The sequence below is a fragment of the Pieris brassicae genome, chromosome 6 (assembly GCF_905147105.1).
Source record: "Pieris brassicae chromosome 6, ilPieBrab1.1, whole genome shotgun sequence".
NCBI classification, from domain to species: Eukaryota; Metazoa; Arthropoda; class Insecta; order Lepidoptera; family Pieridae; genus Pieris; species Pieris brassicae.
Genome location: NC_059670.1, coordinates 11,287,938 through 11,308,588, shown reverse-complemented (window position 1 = coordinate 11,308,588; position 20,651 = coordinate 11,287,938).

Below are 20,651 nucleotides of genomic sequence, written 5' to 3'. Positions count from 1 at the left end.
GCTGTTCCGCGCGATCCCAATGTAAGCGACATCAGCGATACGGATATTAAGATTGTATCTTCTACCGCAATTACCATGGAGGCTCAAAGGAGTTGTTCAGATTGATACTTGCAGCTGATATCACCTCGTCGTCTGTCCTGAGCGTTTTGAACGCAGTTTTGTATTATATATAAGTATTTCGAAACCAATTCGGCTTAGCTTCCTTTAATAAAAGCGCCTACAAATTCTTAAAAGGTCAGCAACGCAGTCGTGAGTAATCTGGCATTGAAAGTGTCCATGGGCATATCTATATCATTTACCATCAGGTGAGCCTCCAGTCCGTTTTTTTTGTTCCATAAAAAAAGAGAACCACATCGAACTAGACATCGCACGGAAAATTCCGTAAACTCTTACGGTCGCGACTCGGACTAGCGAGTGCAGTTGAAGTAGAATTGGCAAGCGTCATTGTGAGCTCCAAATGGTATTCTCTTATTTAGAAGTCTCGATTTTCTATTTAGAACAAAAGTATAGCAACACCAACACGATTCCCCAGTGTGACCCGGGTCTTAACCTCCCCTAACAAGACAGTCGCTGAGTGGAGGGTGATAACCGGAAAAAATGTCGTTAGTGACGTGATTTAGTGCCCCTGCAATATCTACGAGCGCCGAGAGGGTTATCATTTCCACACCGCTAACGGATTACTCAGGCGGGTAACTCAGTTTCGATAATAAATAGATTGTGATCATTTTCGAACTTTTAATAATCTTTGGAATGTTGCAAACAAGCATCTCTCAATCCTTGGTCGCTTGTAAGCGGAAAGACTGCCCATTGCCTTCCTTATTATTAATGAGAGCCGATGTTATTTGTTCTCTTTCTGCAGCAAAGTATAAACCGTACCTATATCACTGATATAGTGAGTCTTTAAGAGCTTTACATCTTTGGTAGGAAGTCTGAAACAGTAGGTACAGAGGAGGATATCTCTTCTCTAACTAGATGTGCGATACACTCAGATGATATTCCTATTATATTCCCAAGGAGGCCCTTGATTGGAACTCATACGGAAAGCGTAGCTATTCCACGCCTGGTGACGTGTATAAGGCAAAGACAGCCAAAAAGGCAAAAAGTCTCAATACCCAACGCGATGGAGGCTCTCTGTCCCTTCCAAAGCTCACAGGACATTCAATCAAGTCACATCTATGTCCACTTCTGTGCCTTTTGTTTGTTTATATGGTAACTGTTAAGTTAAGTAGAACGGGCAAAAATGTTCTTCTGAAATTCTTTTAAATTACATTAATAAATTCGTGATGATTATTATCTACTGTTGTTGTTTATTTACTGGTATTCAATTCATGTATGCATCTAATACAATTAATAACTAGTAACTTTTTTTCATAAAAAAAGTTTCCTTGACTGGGAAATTCCTGTTCCTCTCTGTTTAAATGTGATTATTTTTGAGTAAAAAAGTCAAATTCTTGTAAACAGTGGAATAATCTATTTTTGTGGTCTTGGTAAGAAAGCATTAATAATGGTGCATATGTGCCGCTGGCGGCCGCTGGTCAGCTAAACATAGTATAATTAACACATTCGTCAACGTATGAAGGAAGAAAGGAAAAGGGTCTTTTTAGGAAATATATGAAAACATACCTAGTAATGAGTCCATGAGGTTCAGCACCGACTTTGGTATGATATTCATATTAGTGGCGCTACGTTTCTTGTCTTGGCTTCAGATTTCTGAATCTATTTCCAGTTTTTTATAAAAGGAATAATTTCTTCACTATGTTTTCCTTCACCATTTGAGCGAGTTTTAACAGTCCATTAGTGCACAGATCGAACCTTCGACCTCAGGGATGAGCACGACGAAGCCACCAGGCCAACACTGCTGATTTGAAACATAGCCTTCTTATCATAATTTTAATTATTAAATTTAAACACTCATTTTAAACGGACTAATGCATTCCAAAGATACCACAGCAGCCTAAATAATAACTACAAATTACTTTTACGTAAGTTAAGGACTTACTATACAAATTCAATTATTTTTTTAATAATTTATTATGGGTAAAAAGTGGGAGTGAAAATTCTGGTACGACGCAATATGTATCCTCATTTACACACTTGATCAAGAGATGGCGCCACACACGTGATATAAAAAGCAACTAATAAAATTGTGACTTATCAACCTTCTTTCTTGTTTATAAAAGTATTGTTAGATTTATATATATTTTAAATAATCATTAAGGAATACTAGTTTCAAGAGTTGTGATTTTGCTCTATGAAGTTTGGCATTTTTGCCAGAGTCTGTAACCTGAGAAACAGAAGATTAAATGTAAGCAATATTGTTGATTTCATTTTCCGATTCGAGAAGTTGTTTCATGGTGTTTGTAACTAAACACAAGTGAACGCAAATTGAAATGCTAATTCCATCATAACATTCCAAATACCACTGTAAAACAAGACGAAAACTTTCCCGGCCAAAGCAAAAACCCTTTAATTTTAATAGCCAAGCGGTGACAGCACAAAGGTAGTTTATTTATCGCACGCCCTCTCTCATTGCTCAAAACGTCATGCTCTAAAAACAAGATACAACACTTTGCATACAAAACCCAACCTTAATATATTAAAATAAAGTTTTAATTAGCATGTCACACTCGACGAAAACGTTGTTCAAACGCAACGAGAGACTTGTAATCAATCGATGTCGGTTTCCAGTTGGACTTATCAATAAAACTTTTCATACAATTTTAAGCCTTCGTAGTACGGATTAAGGTTGTAATTTATGTGTTGCTAATGAAAGTGAATGATGTTAATAGTACGTGGAAACCTGATAATGAATTGTACAAGTTCGGGGCAACTACAAGTCAAGCGTGCGAGTGCGTGCTAGATAGCTAGTGACGTGTTGCGTTCGATATTGATCGATTTTCGATGTTAATATAGGCTTCTAGGACGTCTATCTATCATAATTTGTTTGTTAATTTAGGTAGGTTTATAGAACGTACAAACTATTTTTATCAGGTATATAAACAAAGTATTTAAGTACTGCTTTTATTGTATTTTGAGTAATATAATAAAAATAGTTTTTTGGTCTTAAACTTACTAACGATAAGATCTCTATTTTTTACAAAATACTTATTAACTAAGTACTTCTGTTATATAACCTTCTTACTCAAATTATGATAGCCAGTTAATAAGTTTTTGAGTTTAATCATTAAATATATTATCTCTAATTATTCCTCGTAACGTATTTTGTTAATTGATGCAATACATCAGCCGAGTTACGGCTGTACAAACACCTTTATATTACTAATCGTACCATTTTCCATTTTGAGCTGTCCAAATCACACGCTCCAGTTACAAAATGTTTGCATAACACCCTAGGTCTAAGTAATTAAATTTACGCCATATCAACACTACAAATTGTACATTTATGTGTGGCGAACACATAGATACATTTGTACTTGAAAAAATTTGGTATTTTGAACAACTTTTGAAACTTAATTATTAGAACAGTTGCTTGACGTGTAATTATAGTTGAATTTTCTATATAAAGTTTTTATGAATAATATCACAAAAACATGTCTAATCCCTTAGCAAACAAAACAAACCTCGGTCACCCTCACAAGCCGCATAAACAGAACCTCTCTTTAAAAGGTGAGAACATGATTTATTCAGGACAAAGGAAATCTTGGGGGTGGGAGCTGCCGGCGTAAAATTGAAAGAAAGGGCCGTGAAAATACAAAATCCTCGGGGATCAAAATTACGCTAAAAATGTTATTTTAAAAGCTTGCCAACGCCCGGTCAATATATTGGTACATAAAGAACACTGAAATACAAGATTTATTATGACGACTTATAGACAAACACAACACACATGAAGAAGAAAAAATGATTCATAAATTGAAAGTAAAGATAATAAATTTCTTAGTGGGGATTGGCTATCTAGACCTAGCTCGTTCATCAGAATGCTCAACCTCGCCATCGGTGAAATTTGGCTATTTTGACCGTGTTCTTCTGAATGGAGGGAGAAATAGGATGATGGAATGCCCAGGGTATGTAGTGGGAAAATCATTCAATATACACTTCATTATTCAGTCTGTTTCTTAGAATTAAATGCTTCGAGCAAGTGGTATTTATGATCAAAGGAGTGTCCGTGAAAATGCTATCATTCTGATGCAAAATCGGGAATTTGCTAACTACGAAAATTGCAATAAATTTGGACATTTAATTTAATCAGCAATACAAATTCAGCAAACTTTACAACCAAATAACGTTGTAGTATTCGAAAATACGTTTTATCTTATATTATTTTTGTTCTCCAAATGTTACATAGAGAACAATCAGAACTTATGACAATATTTAGATAGGATATACATGTGTGAAAATAACATGAGAACATAAGAAGGTGCAGCGATAACCAGATCCATGCAACTTCCTCACAATAGCAGAGCCCAACTATCGCAGCACAACTCACAAAAAGACTTGAAGTAGTCGCTTGGGTCCGCCGAGCATCCGCTAATATACAATGTAAATAATTATGTGGGAATAAAGAAAATAATATTATTAGCAAATCATTAACACAGAAAGGTTTCTAAAACGACTCGGTAACTGGTCTCCATGGAGTTGCTGAAAATGTCCACCGAGTTATTTCAGCATCGCAGTTTTATTGTAAATCTGTTAAGGTCCATTGAAAGATAAAACACAAACTTGAGACTAGTGTGTAAAAGAAATATTTGCTAGTAAATCGTGTACCTACTGCAGTTGATAGGGATTTTACCAAGTAATTCCGTATACTATGCATTATGCATTCATGACGTCACAATTCAAGTAAAACAAGGTCAAATCTTTGAAGCGAATAAAGTAAAAAAAAAGTAAAAAAAAAGTAAAGAGTTTCCGTTTCCTTTAGTTTTAAGTAGCAGTAAGTTTTCGCTAGAAGACAATAGATTGCGCCACTTACATATTAAAGTAAAAGATCTTCTATAACAGGTGTCTTCGTTCTTAAAGCATTGACAAATCTGAGTTTAACAAATTCGTTATATGAAATATCTAGCAGCATCTCACGTAAGCTTCCAATACTTTGTCAATCATACGGTAGAGATATAATGAGCACTTGGACTGTTTCATGAAAATATCCATGTACAAATCAACAACAACATCACAGCAGACAGAGCAGTGTTGGTCAGCGTGTGCCAGAGGTGTACCAGTGGTCTTTCTATGACCGCATAACACTCGCTCGTACGGTAAAGGACTAGGAAGGAGGAATTTCATGAGGAAATCGGCGAACCTTCGACCCAAGGGTAGGTTAGGCGGAGAAGAAATAGTAGCCACTGTTTTATTACGGATTGTCTTAATATCTAGATTGGAACAGCAGTACAACTATTTCTGTCTTCGTTTGTATGTACCTATAAATATAATAAATAAATACTTAATGTATTAACATACATACCAAAGCTAATATTCAACAAAAGATATAATTCTGCTTAGCCAAAAAAGTAATTTTAATTGTATTTTTTGTAACATTTATGTTTACTTAAATTGTCATACATTTTAGATAAAAGAGTTTGTAACAAATAACGTAGATTTTGTATGATGTGGTAAACTTGAATAAATAATAAATTAAAGCCGTCATGGACTCTTTTATAAGTAATTAGGAATAAGTATCGCAATACAGTGAGGAAATGCTGTCAGCGTTAAAGGTACACTGCCACAGGAACAAAACTTTTTATCATCATTATTATTATTGTTAAGAAATTATATAGTAAATACTGTATATTTGATTGTTATGTTTAGGTTCTAAGAAACGATTTCCCCAACCTACATTATTATATTAACCTAAATCATATATACTATACCTAATGAAATTGTTTTTATTAGAATTAAACTCTAAAAATTGACGTATGCATATATCCAGAAATCCTTTTATCTGTTTTTCATTAAACAATTTGGTCTATTTTAGGTTTGTATTAAAATCAACATTTATTTTTAAAGACATTTCTTAATGCTTCTACTTGAATCTTTTTTAATATATCTAAAAATATTTGTAATATAGAAATCAAAATAATTAGTAAAAAAAATTAAATTTGGTTCTCTAGGCGTTAATACCAATATATTAACATTAATTAACTTATAAGGGTTCAAATAAAAATGAAATTGTTGAGTCAGCAATTTAGTTCCGTAACAAGTTAGCGTAATTAACACAAAAATTGCTTATAAATTGTTATTTGATGTTGAGGTTTCTTTTTTCAATGTGACGGGTCAAATGGGCAAGAGGCTTACCTTATGTAAAGTGATACTGCCGCCCATGGACATTGTAACTGCGTAATTGCGCAACTCGCAAGTGCGTAACCGGCCTTTTAAGAACTAATGTAATAATGTTGAGTAAACATGTTAGATTTACATTAATACTTGTCTAATAATATATATTTGGTACAAACTTGTTTTTTTAATGTCAAAAGCGAAAATCTATAAAAATAATTAAAGTTGTGTGTGTAACATTTGTGTAAACCTTTTAATTGATTTGTTAAGTATCCATTATTCTTTAACCGACTTCAAAAATAAGTTATCAGTGTGGCAGTATGTGTCTCATTGTTAGAATTGGTTAATGTTTGAGTATGATGGTCTTTTTGGCTTCCAAGAAGGTGCAAAATTTATAAGTTGAAAAGTCGATTTGCTTGGAAACTAAAAGTCATATGAAGATGATATATATATACTTAAGGACTAGCCTAAGTTTCTTCAAAAGCGGTTCAGTAGTTTTTGAGATATACATATCCAGGTACCAAGACAGGAGTTTTTTTCTAAATCAATTTTAATAGAATTATCTTTAGTATTGTAGGTAAACCTGAAACCACTGAGCTTGCCGGTACTTATAAAAATAGACAGCTCATCAGTAATCAACGCGCGCGCACTGCAAACCTTCGGGAGAACAATAATAGTCGAATCACTCGAAACCCGAGGTCGTACGAAGGTGAGACGCTAACACAACACTCACGACGTCCAATATAACGTGATCCCTGATTTTACTCGCAACGTATAATATGTATTAACTCGCAGAGGTCAAACATAAATGGTCTTTTGATACTCACACTACGACAAAGACCAATATAACATGATCCCTCATTAACCTCACATGTTATAGAATCTATGAACCTATAGGGGTCAAATATAAATGGTGAGTTTACGCGCGCAAGGAATGTTTAGGCCAAATTATGTTGGCCTCCCCTTAGTCAACAAGCTGAGTGATTTGTACGTGATTTCTTTCAGAGGGGAGACGGAGAGGGTCACGTTTATTTGGCTAGCCATATCGCAGCACACACTGCCGGCACGCAAACAAAACGCTGACGAAATTGTTACCTACAATGAAGTGAGTACTGATCGCAAATAAAACTGTTTACATTGTTTATTTTAGTATATTATTAAGCATTTTGGCGCTAATATTAAGTGCATTATGTTACATATATATGATTTGAAGCAAAATAATTGATGAATATTTTTAATAAGCTTTTATTATTTCGGCTCATGCTTTATTAATAAGATTTTTTTTAATTTATATGTCTCAGACACTTAATATAAATATTGCCTTTCCGTTTTAAGGGTCAATTTATTTATATTTTTTTTATAGAACACGGGGTAAACGGACAGGAGGCTTACTGATGTTAAGTGATACCACCGCCCCTGGACACTCAATACCAGAGCGCTCGCGAGTGTCTTGCCTGACTTTAAAACCATGTTTGTGTTACGTGTTTCAAACCCGTTTAAAAGTTTGTAAATGTGACCTAAGTAGTCATATTAAAATAAGATTATATTTATAATCTTTTAATCCCAGTTATTATTATTATATAATTTTATGTGGCGGGCTGTTGATCGCATATCTATGCAGAGGAGAAACAGGATGGTAACAATTTTCCCAGGACAAATCCGCCCATGGACACACTCAAACCAGAGTGCTCGCGATTGCGTTGTCAGCTTAAATATGTCTCAGCAAATTCTATTATTTATATTAAATGCACTTATAAATATTGCAATGGCTCTGCCGACAGTACCCTTGTCGGCTCAGGGCGTCATTTGCATTGGTAATGGCCGGCGCGTATCGGTAAACAGAGTGATTCGCCTCGGGTGTCGCCACAAATACTACTGGCTTTATTTTTTATTTCATTTAATTATATACTATTGTCTATAGGTCTGTATTTAAAGCAATCTCTATAAATCACGATTTATTTGGACAATTATGTTTTAAATTGTACAATACATTATATAGCGTTAAGTTTAATGGCGTTGAGTTATAAATGTATTTTAATCGTGTATATTACGTCGGCGTGCGACTCTCATCCCTGAAGTCGTAGATACGATCCCCGGCTGCGCGCATTAAACATTCGCTCGGACGGAAGACATCGTGAGGAAACCGGCCTGCCTTAAACCCAAAATGTCGACGTCGTGTGTCAGGCACAGGAGGCTGATAGCCTACTTGCCTATTATATTGACAAATCATGAAACAGATACAGAAATCTGAGGCCCAGACCTAAAGAGTGTAGCGCCACTGATTTGTTTTTATTTTATTATAAAACTTATGACAAATACTTATTATTTAGTCAGAATATTTAAGTCGCATCTGCTATCCGTACCCAAATTTATTTTTACATTGTTGCTCTGATGATTACAACGCACACCAGGTGCAGAAGCAAAATCCAAACTGGTGTCTCGAGAAATCACTATTCTTTACAAACCAAGGTCTCAATTCACGCAACTATAATAGAAGAAGAGTTTGTTTCACAACTTTAATTTTGTTCCATTTCTTTCTAGACCTAGATTCCTGGAACCTGGTGTTTATATTAATAAAACAGCTCATTAAAGATTTAAGTTGGCACCTAACTGTGCCGGTGGCTTCAGAGCTGAATGAATAAGTATCGCCATACAGCGAGGAAATGCTGACATTATAAGTCCAGGGACCTAACTTTTTGAATTTGTTTAAATTTTTTATTTATTAGTATGTAGCTAAATAATATAAGAATATTGTAAGTACTGTATTTCAATTAATGGTATATAATGAGGGGGGGGGGGTGTTGGATTGTCAATAGAAATTTAGTCACGTTCTTCACTGCAGGTCATGTTTTTTTTTCAAATCTTCTTCCATTTCCCTCTGTCGGCAAGCCTTAATGCCCGTGTAAGTCTTAAACCTTAACTTGGATGGTTCAACAACGGATCCTTTGGTAACACACTGAAGAAGGACGGGTTGTCACTTGTCTGAGAATTGATATCACCAAAAACTGGCTCTGAATCCAAACTTTCTGAATTAAACTGGTTTCTTTTGTTGGTGGACGTTTCGTCGCAATCCTCTGATTTAAAGAGATGCAGTCTTTTGCTGCTGATGCAGCGTTATTTTGTCAGAAGATGTCTTTATCTGCTTGAAAGAGCCACTCTTTTGATGTTTTAAAAAACTACTTAATCGTGCAAATGATATTGTGGCTCGTAATGATGTCATTGTTGTCAAGTATGTAAATTATCTTATACAAAACAAAAATTAGTATATGTAAAGTACTGAGATTTTGCCGGTTCGAATACACGACATAGAACCTTGAACCTATGTAGAAACACGTGAACGTCAGATTATCATATCAGTAATGTAGAGCGACACATTATTAAGACGTTTCCTAAAGCTTCTAGATATATAATAATTACTAATGTACGAAAAACAGAACACGTATAAATGAGCGGTTTTACTCCTAAAATCAGTTTCTTCCAGATACTTAAAATAAAATAAACAAATCACTGACACTATAACCTCTTAAGGTCTGGGCCTCAAATTTCTGTATCTGTTTCATGATTTGCCAATCTAATAGGCAAGTAGGTGATCAGCCTTTTGTGCCTGACACACGACTAGGGAAGTAGGCAAGTCGTAAATTGTGATTTCGCAACAATCGAAGGTTACATGGCAACCTTGCGGTCGTTCTCTGTCACATCCTGTATTTTAAAAAGTGTTTATGTTTGCTTATACGATACACTAGTAGCTATTCTACATAAGCAAAGGTACTGTCAAATACCTTTGTGACGAAAGTCGGACAAAAATTAAAACTTCAAAAAAATACAATATCCGAATGATAAATAGAGTTATCTCTTCCGAAAATAAGAGAAAACTACGTACGCACTTTAAGTACGAGAAAGTGTTTTAAATCACGGTTAATTGTATGTTTAATAGTATATTTCAACTATATCAAGTACTTAATACTTAGAAGAGAAGATAGAATTCGACTTTGTGATGTGTAAGCATTGCCATGATATAAAAATAAATTTTATGCTCAATAAAAATGGTAGTAAACAATTTTATGGGCTGAAGAGCAATGCTGCATTTGTTAAGTCAACACACAGCAGTATTTTTATATTTTAAGTAAATAGGGCAGTGTTGGTTAGTCATGGCACTGTGCTCTGAGGTCGTGCGTTCAAATCCCAGCTGTGTCACTGTAAATTTTGGTACCTCATGATCTACTTATCTGTATAGAAACGATTTAACCTGTGGCCTAGCTTCGCACCCTACAGCGCATATCCTGACTGGCCACGGAACTTTGGACTCCATGTAGACAGATTCAAACGGATTACAAACCGACTGTAAAACCTGACTAAACCGTGATTGTCGACTGTCGTAAAAGCTATGCGCGATCTGGAGCTCGAGACTGGCATGGAGAAAGCCCGGCATGGATTATCATCTATGGGATCTGCCCAATTGCATGGATGCCTGAAGGAGGCCCAATAATATAAACAAGTATTTAAGGTGTAGTATTGTAAAAATACAATATATTTAGTTTAATATTTTTGTGTTTTACTAACGTGTTTAATATTTTTATAGAAGACATATAAAAGTGTAAGTATGCAGGGAGTGGACTGCTATAATATTGAAAATTTGTTATACAGAATGTCATGTATGAAAAAATACTTAGTAAACTTAATGAATTATTATTTTTTTACACTTTGATATATTTAAACAAAACAAATAACATAAAAATTAATTAATTAATAAGGTATGCAACAGGCGGCCAAGAACAGGCCAAAACAAGGAGTGTATAACCGAATCTTTAAAAAAAATAGAATTACCACACATTAATCATAAAAACTATACACAAAAAGTTTTTAAATTATTCTAAATATATTCAGCTATTCTCACGGATTCATAAAGAATAAGAAGTACAAGAATTACAAAAGTCACGATTGAGCTGGATAGGTAGCCAATTCTATGGAGTCGGGGAGCGTAGTCCACAACTTAATGACCTATCCGAGAGAGGAGATCCTAAACGAATTGCCTAAGATGGATAAGTTGTGAGATGGAATTTCCAAGAAGCATCTATTATGGGAGCGTAACATATAGTTATAAGAGGAAGTTTTGGGATTGATGAGAATTGAGTATAGAAGTTGATGGAGATGAGAGTCACGTCTGAGTCGATTAGCCACCCGAGCTGTCTGGATTTTAGACACACCATATTTACTACTAATTTAAATAATTTTTATTCTTGCACTAGAAGTTGCGCTATTTGATATTTTTCTAAACTCAAAAAAACTTGAAAGAGAATAAATCCAAAACAAATATCAGTAACATTAAGACATGAACACTGATAAATAAAAAATACTTTTCATAATCGCTAATAAGTAGCCGAAAGTGTAAAGTAACATAGTAAAACCCTTTAAAGAAATGTATAAAATCCTTTTATATAATACAGTTATACTATTATCGTTCCCATACATCTCACAATTCTCACGAATCATTTTAATTCGGCTTAATTGCGGTGCCGGTAACGAGAAACGCCAAAGAATGCTTCAACGTTCGCGATGTGCTAGTTATTTTTATTTTATGAGTTTAAAAGATTTATTTTAAAAATGCATATGAAGAAATGTTAATGGGATAATTGCGTTAAATTATTTAGTATTCGATCACTGTCGACCCTTATTAATTCCCAAGGGTCAAAAACAGAAGAATTTTCCAAATGACGTCTGCAAAAACCGTCTTATTCGAATTGTTCGCGATTATAACGGATTAAACAGTACTTATCAGGAGCTTTATATTCGGTAGTAGGCTAATTAAGCATTGTCCGCTGTTTTGCTAGTATTTTTTTTATAACATTTATGATAGAAAAGATATTGTAATGTATGATGTGGTGTTCGCTAATAAATAAATAAAGAGTCTCGTCACATATTTGGCAATTAATCTTCGAGATCTAAATCGTTTTCATACAAAATTGATAACATGTCATGTGCTTTATTGACTCGTTATTCCATACAATACAAACTTATATATTAATAGTAATAATATCGATAATAATACTTTCTTAAAAATAGACAACAATAACTATGTTTTATTTTATATATATTTACAAACATTATTACACTTAATTTTAATATCTAACTAACGTTTGTGTTATGACAGTGTTGGCCTAGTGGCCTCAGCGAGCAACTCTCATCACTGAGGTCGTAGGTTCCTATTCCGTGCACCAATGCACTTTCTTTCTATGTGCGCATTTAATATTCTCTCGGACGGTGAAGGAAAACATCGTGAGAAAGTCGACAGTGTGTATCAGGCACAGGAGGCTGATCACCTACTTGCCTTATTATCTTCACAAATGATCATGAAACAGGTAAAAAAATCTGAGGCCCAGACCTAAAAGGTTGTAGCGCCATTGATTTTTACTAAAGTTTTGTTCCTCCTCCAACCTCCTCCTCAGATTCGGCTCTGGTCCAATACCAATATGTTACGAATGTCTTCTCCCAGCTTCTAATCCGACGTTGTTTCCTTGTTCTCCTCATGCTCTATTTGTTGGAGCACGAGCCACACAAGGCTGATCTCTCAATTAATTCGTGGTCATATTTAATTGTTTGATCTTGAACGTCCATCTGTAAACACTGACTGAGTGTGGCTACGTGCGCTGTTCATTTCCACTTTCTTTTAAGGGAGAAAGTTCTTTTATTGTTTTCGTTATATAGAAAATATTATCTTAAAATATCGTAAAATTGTAATAACGTTGTTATCTTCTCTATATCTGTCTCTGAATAACTTTGCCATGATAAGAAATATAAGGTAAGCATTTAGCACCGGACACTCGTTACTGGTAGATACATGATGGCATGTTTGCCTTTGTAAGAACTACTTAGTGTTGTTCCAACCTATTTGCTTCATCCGCTTACCACTAAACCTTATTAAATGTAAGCATTAATGTATCCAGGTCCTTTTATGCTACCACTAACTTTGTTTTAGGAATCTGAAAAGGGAACAATGCTGTCATAACATTTTGTGTAGAATCTTTTCTGCGTGTGCCACTACGCATCTCTTATTGAACGTGTTGTTTGTTATATATTTTTTATCTACTTTTGTTAGGGCATTCTTGTAAACATTAACGAGATATCTTTTTTATATAAAGTTTTACTGTACCTTTAAAACCGTAAATTCAGACGATGACGAAATTGCACGTCAAATGGATAACAATCTTGGTTTTTTTAAGACCGTATATTTTTTTTTGCTCAGCTATTTATATACGTAGTTACACCTACTAATATTAAATATAATAAGGTACTCGAATTAAGGCCATTTTTTATATATATTAATCGTTTGATACATTTCTATAAAAACAATATATATAATACGTATATAGTCTTAGGACGATGCGGACTGCACAATCTAAATTTATTTTGAACGTCAGCAAAAAGGTAGGATGTATACTTGATAAGTGAATGAATAGAAATGCGAATCGTGTCGCGTTCGCCAACCACACAGTAGAAATTTACTTTCTCAACTCTCTCGTGTTACCACGTTCTTTTGTTTGTAAGATTTTCACCTCGATATTATCTTCGTTTAAGCTACAATTAAGTGAACTACTCATTTTGTATGGTGATCGACCTAGATTTATATTTGTTAAATATCCTGCATGTAAATGCAACATCTTTGGTCTTGGCCACATATTGTTTGTATCTGTTTTTCGAGACCCGTTGGTACATTAGAGCTAAGTCCGGAATCCCTCCATTATGTACAGGCTGTGATATTGGCAGGCGTACGAACTCTTCGCCTTGATTCATTTCTTTGAGCTACATTATTTATATGAATGTTATGGTTTATTTACTATGTGTGTAACGTAACTTTGTATTTTTAGTATATGTCCTACGTCACAGGACTATTGTTTGATAGGATTAGCTAACTATGAGTAGATATTCAATGCGTCACAATACAAACATTATATACATTGTATATTAAAGGATGCTTGACGGACCCGCGACTTCATCAATACAAATAATTCCTCGTGAGTAGTGCTGCGACCTTGCGGGCTACTTGATTGTGATGAAGTTCTATGGATCTGGTTAGCGCTTCTTCTCATGTCACTTTCACACCTGTTTCTATTCTGTGATGGTCCTCATTTTAATATGTGTGATATTGAGGAATTAATAATAAAATCAATATCATTTATTCAAATAGCTGACAATATCGACACTGAATATAAGGATTACACCAGTTCCCAAGAGAGAGAGAGAAAGAGAGACGATCAGGCAAACGTTTCGCCAAGGTTTTTCTTTCTTACAAGAGTTAATGTTAACCAAAGATAGCATTTATCCTTCGTTTGAGGCCGTGCATTCAAAGATGTCGCTATTCATACATTGAAATTTGATCCTTTTTAATTATGTCGATCATAGTGATTCTAGGATATGAGAATTTCCTGGCCTATGTTTGTTTGCAGCAACAGTGTCGTCCTAGAGGCTTAAGCGTGCGGTCCATCCCTGAGGTCGTTCCTTCGACCCACAGCTGTACACAAATGTACATACTTCTTTTCTGCATCCGCATTTAACAGGCTTTCGAACGCTGAGGGAAATCATCGTAAGGAAACCGCCTTACCTTAGACCCAAAAAGTCGACGGCGTGTGTCGAACACAGCCTGTGTCTAATGATCTACTTGCCTATAAAATTGGTTGAAGAAAGGTTGTAGAGCCACTGGTTTTTGTTTGTATACTTCATTAAGGTTATCGCAAGATTTCTTGTGAAAACTATTTTCATTCCTGTCGAATAGCTTTATGTATCTGAGGGCTTGTAGGCATAAACCTGTAACTTCAAGTAGGTAGTAGTAGATCGGGAACTGGTGTTATTTGGTATTGCACTAAAATTTGCTGGTGATGCCTAATTGCAAGGTTTGGAAACTGGTTCCTGTTTCTTTGTTCTCAGCGCAGTCGGCAGACTCAGCAGAACAACCATTTTGGTAGCAACCACGCCCTGTATCTTGTTGGTACACTATTCCACGCTCTTGCGGAGTTGTCTAGTCCACGAATGTTAAATATGATTGACGTACGACGCCATTGGCAAATATGACATCTTCCACTTGTGCCAATAATTTTACGATACTTTACATATACTTGTAAGATGTTGCCAATTGGTGGGCACGCCTGAATCCATATTCAACCTTCTAGGGAAGATGGAATGGATGCTGATTTTATAATGATGCAGTAAGGCATCTGGTGATATCGACGACGAAGGGCTGAAACTCCAGCGAGCTTCTTGTACTTACATGTCTTTATCTGGCGTCTATAATGTCTTGATTGACGCTCTAAAGTGTTATATACAGTAGTAAATTACAGTCAAAGTCGCGGGAAGGTACTTACCTTTCCAGTACGCTTATTAAAATTCTCTTAAAGTACCTGATAATTACAGCCATTGTGATTACGCAAAACCAATTTCACTTAATGACAACCGACAAAGGCGTTATGAATAAATAAATGGACAAAAGGACAAAAAAAACAAAAAAGGTTTTATTGATGCGTCTCGTTTCTTTTACTCTGATGCTATCTTGTTCTTGGAAGGGTTTTATCTCTTTCTTACGTATTGGCTATGCGTATGGCCGTCCTCCTCGCACCAATCGATACTAGACACCCACGACAACGATGCCGCAAAGGGCAGGATCGGAATATCGTCTTGGTTCAGTTTATTTAATATTTATTTATAAGAGAATTCTCAATAATAAATCAAAGATATGTCTTACTTTATAGTTGAAGGTATACACATAATGATTTTATGCGAAATACAATCATGTATTATATTATAATATGTAGATAGTATATGGAAAATACATACAAATAATTATGATAATAATTGCCATTAGTAGTATTGCGGAATATGTTGTTTAAAAATTATTTTGCAATCTCATTACTTACACTTTACTTTCATTTATTTATTGAATGGCCAATTTACAATAATAATTTAATGATGAACCACAACGCTTCCCATAAAACAAAAATCCCAAAGCCCTCAATGAAATGTATGGCGCGGGCGTGCTTTATACTCACCAGAGGCAATTTATTTATTTTTATTTATACTCCATTTCCCAAGAGCCCGTTATCCGGTCAACGCTATACCTTTTTGTCTATTATTCAATTAAACCACTTTACAATGTAGTTTTGTGATAAATGTTTATGTTATAAAATCCCATTTAAATTTGCTAAGCCGCTCTTAAAGCACACCAATTATCATTGCAAAACTAGGCTTGGTAAAAATAGATGTAAATAAACAAAGAACTGGAGAACTAAGATCAGACTTGATATGACTTCGTTTTGATATAGGAAAAATATTAATGAAGCTTACTCATCACAATTCTATGTATAAGATTCATCTAAAGTCACGGCTCCGCACACATTTTTGAAGGGGAAATTTACCTACTGTATTTGGATTAAGTTTTAATTCTTTTTTTAGTTGCTGAAAAACGCCTGTCATAAATTTCATGGTCAGTAATTAAGCATATTCAAGAACAATTCGTAAATGCTTAATTAATTTCATGAAGCCTGTATTAAATGATCATAATATGATTCTTCAGATGCACGTATTCAAAAGGTCTTTATATGGTATGTTCAAGACATAGACATACAAAGGCCTGTAACACACCCGTAAAGCTATCAGTCGTCTCATAAATTATGAGGAATTATGTTTTTGTATATTTAAATAACCACAAACACTCCTGGACCGAATTCAAATAAATTAAATATTCTATTGAGCAGTGTTGGCTTCAGCGTGCGACTCTCATTCCTGAGGTCGTAGGTTCGATCCCCGGCTGTGCACGAAATCTGTGAAATCTGAGGCCTGGACCTAAAAAGGGTTGTAGGACCACTGGTGTTTCTTTTACTTAATTATTGCGACTCAAAATCTGACTCGCTCGAAGCTTCTTCCATAAGTTTACTGTGTCCATTAATATTCAGCGCACGTCGCGATCACAGATATGAGCCCACTTCCCGTCAAGTACTTGCAGTCTCCGCTAATTGACAATATTGAAGCTTAATTTAGCTGATTCACTTCTTTTAGTGAGCTTGATCCACAAGCTAATCTTTGTAAATTTATAACCAAAAGCATCTCAGAACAATTTCGTAATAATAAATTATATTTTACGTACTAATACAATGAGCGGTGAGGTCGCTCCGTGAAGCCTATGAAGTGCTCAGAAAACTTCTTACTTCTGACTTACACAAGTCAAGGACAAGGACTTAACAACGGACCAAATAGCGTTTAAATTCGGAAACTGACACCATACTACACACATACACTTGTGGTTTTTGCTGAAGATGGTCTGCCGATGAGAAGTGGAGCCGGCTATCCCGTAGAGAACACAATGGGCTAAAATAGAGGAGGCCTAAGATAGAAGGCAAATGGCCTATTAACTGGTCGCTAAAAAAATGTAAATACCATTCAAAGAATAATTATTTATCTATTAATCGATTGTCCTACTTTTTTTATGTAATAGAAGGCAAACGGGCAGTTGGCTCACCTGATGTCAAGTGATACCTCCGCCCATGGACACTCACATTGCCAGAAGCCTCGCAAGTGCATTGAGTGAGAGTGGCGGAGAGTTTATTGCCAGTTGTTCTCCCTCGCCCTCGATTTGATAACTGGTAGTAAATGTTAAATTAGAAGCACTTCATATACATTTCTGTTTTTGGCGTTTATAAGTGAAAAACCTATGTATATGAAAAAAATATTTTGAATTTGAATTTGAATTGCCGGGCTTTCTACAATTCGTATGATCTTTACTTGAAGGACTCTAAGTCTAATTGATTCGGAAATACTTCAGTGGGCAGCTGGTTCACACTTCTACTAAATATTTTCAAGTATTTTACACATTATAAAAAAAGTTCGTTATACAAGAAAGCCATAAAGATATAATTATATCTCTCTAATTTTATCACAGCGTAACTACAATTAAACAGAAAGTGACGAAAAAGCTATTGAACTGATTGACAACATTGCAGTGAACCTGAACCCGAAAGAAGCGCATTATTTATTTCAAAAGCGACCTAAAATCAGTGCTAACGTGAGTAAATTCATGACTGATTAGATACGTACAATCGAATAGTTAATGTTATAGAATCGTACATTGTTGTAAAGAACTTCCTGGAACTCCCAGTGGGCTTTTTATTTGTACTTTTTTATTTATAGGACTCCTACATAGTAGCCTATCATGCACGCGATCAGGCAGATCTGTGGCCGAGAATCTAGGCAGCAGAACGGGGGAGTTCGTCTACTCTGCCATAAAAAGTGACTGTCAACGTTGGCGCTTTGCCAGCGTACACGATGACAAGTTCTGAACTTCAACCTATATTTTAACACTTCATTACGAATTACACAAAATACATGATATCCAGCTGGACCTTCTGCCATCATGTATTTTGGCAAGATGTGCCAGCTGTCCATTGAAGTCAATTTACATGAAACCATCATGGGTTATAAAGCATTTCCACAACTGAGCGTTAACGGCTTTTGCCGCGTACCACTGCTATGTGGAACCAGCTGCCCACTGAAATATTTCCGTACCAATCGACTTAGGGACCTTCAAGACAAGATCGTACCGATTCCTTAAAGGCTGACACACGGTGATCTCTCAAGCATTGAGAAAGTCCATAGGCTTACCACTTACCACAAGTGAGCCTCCTGCCCGTTACCCCTTATTCTATAGAAAAAAAACGATCCTTCTCATGAATATGATCTACTTTTGTTTGACCACGCTTGCTTTTAATTAAACTTAAAAAAATCAAAATAGCTTTTAAGTTTACACCGTTCATACAGGCAGATAAATACAGCTTTATAATACGCAAGGATAATGTATTAACTATTAGGGTAGGTCATAAATAAATTACGCATTAATTTTGACTTTGTACCAACAGTTTGTTTTCATCAAATTACTTAGTTGCAGTACGGTAGCTGCCTATAATTTAGAGTAAATTAAGAACCCCTTGATGTATTATTATGAAGCTTCTGATTACATATCATTACGCCTTTTACGTTGCTTTTAATAATGTTTTAATGTGATCTTCGCTTCATAAGTTTTTGCCAAACAGTAATTTATCTTCACTTCTGCCAATTACCGGCGTAAACTCAATTTAGGTTTGAATTCAGATTAAACTGAAATTCAATTCAACCTGCGTCTTTACTAACAAATTAATTATAATCTAACAAATTTACAGAAGTAAAAAGTACTTCCAATGTTCTTAACTGAACTGGTAATAAGTACAAAATTGATAAACAGAAAACCGTGGCTGTGTACCTTCGATACTGACAACATTTCCTCGCTGTATTTATTTATTTTCCATATAATTATTCGTATCTTTACAGTTATTGCTAATACGATAGAATTTCACAAATCTTCTTGATCGTTCCAGCAAGTAGAGCGACTGTGCCTGTAACGATTGAGTTTTTTTGTAACTTTCTGGATCTCTGTGTGTTACATGTCCAAAAAAAACTTAGGATGCTTCAGTAACGTGTCGAATGACAATTTTACATGTAACCGTCTTAGTATGAACACGGTTGATTACTTAAGTGAACCACACATTAATACCTACATAAAAAATGTATATACCTACATCTTATAAGTAATATCATAACAAGCAGCTGTTGTGAAGTGAGGCAGTCTACCTCGATAGAAATCAAGGCCGCCTCACTAGCCAAGTTGGATTGTGCGCGATACATCCAAAAGTTATGATTTCTGCCTGAGTTTCCTTCTTAGACTCTGTGTCTCCATTATGCTTCTGATCCTCAAGAATCCTTAAAAGGTACGCTGATATAGCATGCTCTCTTCTGAGGCACTCCACTGAGTGTTTTTGTATTCGCTCCGAAAAGAGACTGTCTTAGAGCATTGTATGAAGCCTTGATTTCGATAATATTCGTCGTGAAGACACAAGCCATGCTTGCATATCTTATTAGCATGATAACATTTCATTACATTTGAGTGAGGCAATGCACAAGCTGTGGAGTCTACCACTGCCATATTAAATCTTTAATTAGCGACCGTGCTCTTGACAAGACAAAATCAAACTTGGAGGAGTCTCTTGTTTTTTACTTTTTCTTTTTTCTCTTTTTTATAAATAACGCTAAGGTCTGTACGACATAAAAATAAATTACGCTCACTATTAAGAGCTAGACATAAGAAGCGTTTATAAAATACACATATTATATGAGGCACATGAAAACTCTTCCACTAGTACTCAGAGTTCCAAAATTCCTTGTCAATGGATATTAAATGCGATGCTGGCCACATTGGAAGACTTTTTTTCTATTATAAGTAGAAAATTACACCCGAAGTTTACTTTTTTTTCTTTACTGCTAATAGTATATACTGCTAGATACTGTATATTTAAATAAATTATATAATAATAATGATTTTTTTTATAAATAATTATTATATTTACTGAAATTTT